The following is a 9,241-nucleotide window of genomic DNA, read 5'->3' on the forward strand; positions in this document are numbered from 1 at the left end:
TAAAAATCTCTCCACTTAAAGGCGCCTCAAAATGTTTAAAAATTTTGACAAGCGCCTAAGGTAAACCCATGGCCCTAGTGGTGGAATGAACGTTGTTCATGTGACACATGACAGTGTGAGGAAAATCGACTTTACGTCCCATCATGAATGAGTCAAGAAGAAGACATTAAGCCCCTGTTTGATCTCCATTGTCTGAAAATGAAAATGGGGATAATAGTATTTTTTAGAAAAATGAATGGTTGAAAAAGAAGGAAAAGTTTTCGATTTACGTATAATATTATTTTATGAAAGATTGCGTGATTAAAAATAGGAGAGAGAAAAATGAAATGTAATTTAATTTAATTTAATAGGGATCAAACAGGGACTAAATAAATTAACTTCATCCAAATGGCCTTTTCAAGGTACGATTACATGAGCAATGATATTGTGTAAAACTTTACAAGGTAGAGTGAGTTGATTGGAAGTAAGTTTTACTGCATTTTGAAAAGGTTTTCCAGTGACTCGACTACAAGCTTCGACAGGGTTATAGCCTTCAAAGACAGGTGTAATCATATGAAAATAAACTTGATTTTCACAATCGTCTAGTTCGAACATCCTTCGAATGAGGCTCCTAGTAATCTTTACCCTCTTTCCTTTGAGAAAACAAGTTATGCCCGTTCTCGGAGTATAATTCTTTGATAAGATTCGAGTAGACATTTTCTTCTAAGGTGGCAACAGATATCCAACCCATTCTCATGAAATATTCCTCGATTTGAAAGGAATGAGCATCGAAAGTAAAAGAGGCAAAATCGACACTCTTACCCATAAGAATTGGGCATTTGTCAAACTTATTCTCCTTCTATGCGGGTTCTTCTTCGGATGAGGGAGTCCGTTGTATTTCTGTCCTCCTATTGCGCTTGCCCGGAATCTTCAATCGATGCATAGTGTATAAATCGTATTTGAAGAGCAAGTGTTCAGATAACCAGTTTGAAGTGATTTATGGATGGAAATGAGGGATTTTGAGTGTGGAAGAGATGGGTTTTTGAATTTGTATGGAATTTTTTTGGAGTGAAGGTTGGTTTTGTGGGTTTTAGATGGGGTCGAAAGTGGAGATGAAGAAAAACGAGAAACACTTCGAAAAAGTGCAGAGTTTTGGTCCTTAAAATCTAGAAAATCACGAGACCGGTCGACGAATGTATGGACCGGATCGAAATAAACGGATGAAAAATGGACCAAATATTCTGTCCTTTCGGATGACCAAACCGGTCGTCCGACACTGGACTGGATGATTAAACAATTGGGAATCATCTTGCTCCTATGAAGGTAAGTTTAATAATTGATAACCCAAGCACTTATCCCTTGTGAAATTTTTTACCTATATGTTCACCTCCAAGATGGTTTAAACGTCGTCCTCATATTACTGCTGAAGCTGCAGTAGCCATTGTTGGCTGGCTGCTTTTCGGGTTTATGCTGCAAGAAAGAATGCCTCTTCCAGTTAGAAGATAAGGACAAGTAGACCATATCACTTCAACATTTTCTTTTCTAAGGTGATTTTTTTGGTGCAAGGCTTGTGTTAAGGTCTGTGATGGTATCATTTCGTTCTAACTGGTTGTTCTGTGGAGAACGCGTTGTTTATTTCTTGTTATATTAATCAACACCTGGGGTTTTTCGTCTGTATTATGCACTTGCTCCTTGTTTATGAGTAGGGTCCTGCGATGTCTAGAGGTGCCGTAAATATAAACTGGTCAATGCAATCCAATAAGCACACGCTTGGGATACTGTTTAAAAGGAAGGAGGAATGACAAAGCATATAGCTTAGGAATATGGATTATGAAATCTATGTATCTTAGTGATATTTGTGAGAGGCAGAATATGACTAATACTCTTTAAATAATTGTAACATCCTATTGCTTTGAGCTCATATTCGAATGTTAAAGATGTTTTATGCTCTAAGAAAAAAAAAGGGAGTTTTGTTGGTTGACAAGTATGTTAGGGGTTTGTTGCTTCATAAATCATAATGTATCAGCAAGCCTCATTTATGACTTTTTTTCTTATGATCTATCCATTACATTGATGTTTATGTTGATGTTTGCTTTCATTTATCTTTCCTATTGTATTGAATCAAGAGAACAGGAGTCTATTCACCTTTTTAGATATTGCTTCTTATCTCCTTAATTGCTTGATTTGGCATAGTATTGTCTTCTAATACCCACGTATTTGTATTTTTTTCCTTTCCAGTTCCTGTGAACCCTCATGGAAGAAAGCAACTGAGATGCTTCTGGACGTTGCTGGTCATGGGGAAGCCACTGGTTACGAAATGCCTAGCCTCATTGTTGCCGCTATCGACGATCTTGATCCTTGATTCAAGATTCAACAAGGGCATCTTCTACAGTGAGCATGAATTTATAATCTCTTTATCCATCAAGTACTAATTTACAGTTTCACTCATACTTCATGTACATGCTTCATCTTGTGGCTTGCTCATTTTGATTTTGAAGTGAAGGATATTTGTTGATACTGATAAATCTTATTTAATTACATGATAAATCTACGCAAAGAATTGCAGTTGCTACCTACAGAACTTTCTAAGGTTCTCGTATTTTGTTTACAATACATTGAAATCTGTATATAGGCTAAGTCTTTAGTCCATCTAATTGTGAAGACTGAATAAATAGTTGTCCAGAACATTAGCCATTACCTAATTTGAAGTGGCAGACCCAGCAATTTAGCAGAGCTACACGTGTGATGACCCATGTAAATTGTGTAGCACACTGTGAATTACTGGTATATGGGGAGCATCATTTGTGCATGGTTTGAATGATGGACCTTGTACTGTGGAGTTCTTGTGCATATTTGAACGAACTTCTTAATAAATTGCTGCTTCTGAATGTAGTTTCTGTGCCTGAAGCTGATATCATTCTGCTATAATGTTTTTATAGGTAAGTTAGGACATGGGAATTGAGGCTTCTATTCCTATCAGCACAAAGCTGATGCAGCAGAGCACTCTCATTTGAGCATTCCTGAAACTGCAGCTGGAAAAGGCCGTAAGCAGTATCACATATTTGGTAATCGCTCTCTTATGTTTGTATCAGGTACGTGGTTTTCGAGCATTATATTATCTCCAACAGGGTTTTAGCTTTGTCACTCTCACAATTCATTGTAATCTAAAACAATGCAATTAAGAAAGCTCGGAAAGTTTTTTTTTTCCCATTTAAAAAATTTCTTTATTATTGCCGCCGTGTTTATCATTGGACTCGTAAGGCTTATTCAAATCCTATGGCTATACCACAGTTAGTTTTAAAGGTTGATATGTTCAAATGATTATGCTCTTAGCTTTGTTCTGAGCTCTATATTGTAGAATTTCCAAAAAAATTGGGGTTTGGAACCTCCAGTAATTTACCCACTCCATTGGTTATTGAAGCTGGCTAAACTTCCTCTTTAGTTCTTCCTTACCTGCCATAGATCTACTAAATAACCCCAGAATCTTACATTGGGAGAAATTACTTTTAGCTATGGCCATCTCAAGGTATGATGTCCAAAGATCTCTGAGGGAATAATTAGCCTTAGCAATTAGTTTCTTTTCTTGAAGTTATCTTTTGTTTTGGCAGATTATATTTATGTTTTTTGCCTTTATGTAGTGATATCTCTCTCTATCTTTTGGTTTTTACATTTGAATATTTTCTTAAAGGAAACAAACTGCAACTGAGGTACCCGACCTAATCGAACTGTAACAAGTTGGTCGACCTCTCTAACTAGAGCAAATGGATCCTGGATAAGGAAACATTGACGTATCAACTTTTGATGTCGAGACTTGCTAAAACTTAACAGGTTAGAATTGATTGCGTAAAGTCTTCTATTGCGTAAACTTGAATCTTTGATGTGCTTTCTCATATCTTTTTGGAAGCTAACATAATTTACATGAAGGCATTTTAAGATTTTAAAATCAATTCATACTGTTGATCTCCTAGCTTCTCTGAATGCATTTTGCTTATAGAAAGCGTGACTTTATTATTTTGATTTCGACTTACATACACAATTCTTGAGTTTAATCAGATGAAACTGGAAAATGGAACGGGACCAAGAAAGGTACATTCATGTTGGTCATTAAACACTATCTTCCGATGCTTTCAGACAATTGACTGCAAAAGGTTGTTATTACCTTGAAGCACCAATGTCGGTAGCAAAAAAACTGCTGAAGATGGTAAATTGGTGATTCTTGCTGCCGGAGAAAATGTGAATATTCATGTTTCATTTGTCAGTTCAATTGTTGATGTCCTAAGGCTGACAGTGAAAATCATATTCTATTGGTTTATTGAAAGGGATTTCAAACTATTCTCAGATTGAGTTTCAAAAGGAATTGAAAACAGTGGGATGCATGCCTATTTTATATTCCTGCTTTCTTTCTTGGAAAGAAAATGTTTGTTTCCCTTGTATCACCCTTTGCTTAATGACCATTTCCTTCCTCCTACCAAAGATGGTGCAAGTATCAGAAAGATAAAGGGAGCATCCAACGACGCCGTATACAAATAGCCAAGAGATTTTTTTCTCCAGCTACACTGCCGCATAATTGCTGCGGCATAAATGGAAGAATTTGAAGTCTAATGAACTAAAATTCCTTCTTAGCTTTATATGCGATCAGATTAGAAATGAAAGTGATATGATTTAGGCTCCTGAAGGAACCTGTAGAAGGCCTCTTTATTTAAAATAGTGCACAATCCATAACAGTTAATTTCTGGACAATGAGTCATTAAATTTAGATTCATTGACTTATATTAACATGAATGTTTCTTCAACTATACATAAATTGCAGTAACTCGTAACATTTGAAATACTCCATTTTTACCTATTCAGTTGGCCTATAGTTATGTTGTTTGCATGCTTTCTTGGATTTTAATAGCTTTTAAAAATTCTTTTGGATCAAATTTTTGGATGCAAAGTTATTTTCTTCTACAATTGTAACAATACATTTGTTAATAATTTATTCTACTAATTTATAAGTGTGATTCTCATATTATTTGTTTTTTCTTTCTGTGTTTTTCAAAATAAATATTAAAATCTTGCATTAAAACGTGAATTAGAGGACAACTCAATGTGTCTTGAATTTACTAATCTTTTTTTTTTTTCTTTTTTTTTCTGGGTAACTTATTTTGTATAGTATAAGTACCTTAATCTAGAGTGCAGATTTTTTTCCCTTTTTTTTTGTGTGTGTGTGTGTTTTCAATTTCCAGGCATCGGACGAGCATTTGTAGCCTCTGCCACCAGACCTCGTATTCAGAAAACAGTGAGGAGATGAAACAGCATGGTGAGTTAAAGCAATTTGATGTTTTGTGTCATTTACTGAATAATTGGTTGAATTGTCTCTCGCCATTCGGGATACATTCATTATATAGATGAATATTACATACATGGTTATATAACATAATTTTAGGTAAATTGTAATTACTACGTAAAATACAACATGCATATATATAAATATGGTAATAAACCGTAGTCTTCATGATTATCGAAATCTCCGTGATCTCAATCGCAATCTCATTGGCATCTCCCCAAATTAATGCTGGACGATCAAGAAGCATCAATTTGTCGACAAGGAATTGATGACGCTGTCGAGTAATTACCTTAGTAAACACATCAACGATCTAAACGTCAATGGTGATATGTGGAAGAGAAATAATGTGACCATCATAAGCCTCACGAATAGAGTGACAATCTACCTAATATGTTTAGTGCGCTCATGAAATGCAGGATTAGTAGCAATTTGAATGGCATTAGTATTATTAACATAAAGTGGAGTAGGCTGAAACTAAGGACAACCAAGCTCTGCTAGAAGGCCCCGTAGCCAAATAATCTCATAATAGATAGAAGACATAGCATGATACTCAGATTCAGTGGAAAGTTTAGAGACACAATCCTGGTTCTTGTTGCTCTAGGAAATTAATGCATCCTCAAGAAATATGCACCAACTTATAATCGAGCAGCTAGTATCCGTACATCCAACCTAATCCACATCACTATATCTAATCAACTGAAGAGATGAATTTGTAGGAAAGAAAAGACCCCTATCAGGTGTGCCCAGTAAGTATCGTATAATGCGACAAATCGCAGTTAGATGAAGATGTCGTCAAGTATGCATAAACTGATAGACTTGTTCGGCAAAAGAGCTATCTGGTCAAGTAGTATTGAGATAATTCGGGCTACCCACTAACTGGCGATATAGAGAGGGATCGAGAAGGAGATCACCTTCGTTCTTACGATACTCCACATTCACTTCCAAAGGATTATCAACCAAGTGACTGTCCCTAAGTCCAACTAAAGTAATCAATTCCTCCAAATACTTATGCTGATGTAGATAAGTTTCGGTTAGACTTGAAAGCACCTTAAGACCTAAGAAATACTGCAAGGGGCCCAAATCCTCGATTTTGAAGTTGAGATAACAATCCGGAGTCAATTCCAGTAATAACAATATCATCAACATAGACCAAAAGTAACACAGTATCCGCTTTGGTGGTAAAGATGAAGAGAGACGAATCATATTTACTCTGGATAAATGAGTTGCCAAAAAGAGTAGGTATTTTATGTCGTTTCAAAGCAGTTCTTACGCTTCCAGACATGAGAGGAGAGATCTTAGATGTCAGTTACCCTTCTCAATGGGTCTTATTTTCAGCACCTTACGTGCTACGGGTGATATGTTTTTCTTGTGTAGATGCCAAACCTCTGAAACTTTTCATCGGGAATAGCCAGCTTGCTTACGAAGGACAGAAAAGACACATGAGTGCTTGGGTCGAGTTAAGTAAAGACTGGCTACCTATAAATATTCCATGCGGCATACTTTCTATATCTCTTTCTACTCTTCATTATTAGCTACATCTATATTAATAGACCACTAATGACACTCTTCATTGGCTACCAACGAAATTTGTCAAACCAAGTACGAAGAGCCTGCTTCAACCCATAAAGCGAACGCTTTATTTTACACACATCGGAAGATGGTAACAAAAAGAGACCTGCAAGAGTTGTCATATAAATATCTTCCTTAAGGTCACCATATAAGGAAACATTCTTGACATCCATCTGTCGTAAAGACCATCTCCTATAGGTAGCTATAGCCGAAATAATCATTTTGGTAATAGGGGCAAAGGACTTCTCATAATCCACCCCATATTCTGGACGATTCTCAAGAGCCACCAAACTAGCTTTATAATGCTTTAGTGATCCATCAGATCCGAGCATAACAAAATAGATCCATTTGCAACCAATAGATCAGATATGAGGAAGGTAAGGAACAATGTTCCATGTGTGACTTTCTTGAAGAGCTTGAACTTCCACTTGCCTCGCTTTCTCCCAACAGGGTTGAGTAGTAGCCTGAGAATAAGAAGTATGAACTGTGAAATGACATAAGGTTGCAGAGAAGCCATATCGATCAGAAGGATGAGTAACACAAGTAGATCGCCAAAGAATCACAGATTTTGGGATGGAATCGGGATCGGGATATGGATTAGAATCGGGAAGGGGGTAGTCGATTTGGTGGCTGTCATCTTTGATAAACCATACCTGGTTTAAAGCGCTTTACAAAATCGAAGTTATTTTCAAGGCTAATAAGCGGAGCCAAATTAGGAGATGAAACAACATGTTGGAAGTAGTATTGATTCTCAAAGAAGACTATATTGCGAGAGATATGAAAACAATTTGCAAAACCATCATAACAACTAAAGCCTTTTTGAGCAATGTTGTAACCTATGAAAGCACACCGTGCGGATTGAGCACTAAGCTTATTACGTTCGTGAGGAGGTAAATGGACAAAGTAGACACAACCAAGTATGCAATATGTTATAGTTAGGATGTGTACCATACAGATGAAAATAAGCTGGTTCAAAATCAAATGCTGAGCAGGAAGTCGATTAATCAAATATATAGCTGTAGAAAGGGCTTCGACTCAAAATTTGGGTAGAGCCGAAGATTCCAAAACCTAAACTCTGACAACGTCTAATAGATGATGATTATTTCTTTCTGTCACTCCATTCTACTGAGGGGTATATGGACAAGAGCATTAAAAAAGAATACCCTTTTGTTGTAAGGAGAATTGAAATTGATAAGACATATTCTCCTACCGTCGTCGGACCTCAATATTCGAATACTGGAGGAGATTGTGTCTCAATGTAAGCTATGAAAGTTTGAAGAAAAGTAGAGACGTCACTTCTAGAGCGCACAAAATATATCAAAGTGTAACGACTGAAATCATTAATAAACATCACAAAATACTTATAATGAGCATGCAAAGTCAAAGGTACCATATCCCAACATCACTATGAATAATTTCGAAGCATTTATCAGCACGACTTCCATGAGTTGGGAATGGAAGAGTCTTACTTTTTCCAAGTTTACAAATATCACAATTGAAAGACAAATCAGAAAATTGGAACTTGTCTTTATTACCCCAAAAAACCACTCTTCAATAAATGAGATAAATTTAAAGTATTGGGATAACCCAAGTGTTTTTGCCTAACTTCATGTTTACATCTATCACTAATACAAGCCAAAGACGTAGCATGGGGAATAATAAACTGTAGTGGGAACAATCTTCCGACTTTATGCCTCTTCGCGATCACCTTTCTCGATCCCTAATTTTGCACAAGACAACCATACAAGAGAAACACACATCACAGTTATTATCAACTAATTGACCAAGTCCACTACTGGTTTTTGTATATTTTGTGTGATTCTCTTATCTCTTGGAAAAGTAAGGAGCAGCTTGTTGTTTCCCGCTCCTCTACCGAGGCAGAGTATCGAGCTATGTCATCTACTACCACTGAGATTGTATGGTTGCAATGGTTACTTGCAGACATGGGTGTTCCTCATTCTTTTCCAACCCTTATGTATTGTGATAATACAAGTGCTATTCAGATATCTCACAACTCTGTGTTCCATGAGCGCACAAAGCATATTGAGTTTGATTGTCATTTGATTAGCCACCATCTGCAGACTGACACTATTTCCCTACATTTAGTTTCCTCATCGTTGCAGCTTACTGATTTCTTCGCTAAGTCCCATCCAGTTCATCGTTTTCGTTTCTTACGTGACAAACTCTCGCCACTTCTTGCTTTCGCATCGTGAGTTTGATAGGGGATGATAACATAATAATATATTTAGCATAATCATATATATTAGTTTCCTTATTGTTTTAGTTTCCTAATTTTTGTAGTTTTCCTTATACTATATAAACTACTTTGGTTCATAATGTTACCCTGATTTTTGTGGCTCAATA

General features: G+C 36.4%; 1 long non-coding RNA gene across 1 annotated transcript; it reads left to right on the forward strand.

Annotated features, from left to right (window-relative positions):
• Nucleotides 1-424: 424 nt before the first annotated feature.
• Nucleotides 425-9,235, forward strand: LOC111410252. The gene is made up of 5 exons (XR_002705632.1): nt 425-1,302; nt 1,409-1,526; nt 2,218-2,370; nt 2,919-3,071; nt 3,668-9,235. It is a non-coding gene; the product is annotated as an uncharacterized LOC111410252 (long non-coding RNA).
• Nucleotides 9,236-9,241: the final 6 nt, after the last annotated feature.

Source organism: Olea europaea, chromosome 15 (assembly GCF_002742605.1).
Source record: "Olea europaea var. sylvestris chromosome 15, O_europaea_v1, whole genome shotgun sequence".
In the NCBI taxonomy this organism is placed as follows: Eukaryota; Viridiplantae; Streptophyta; class Magnoliopsida; order Lamiales; family Oleaceae; genus Olea; species Olea europaea.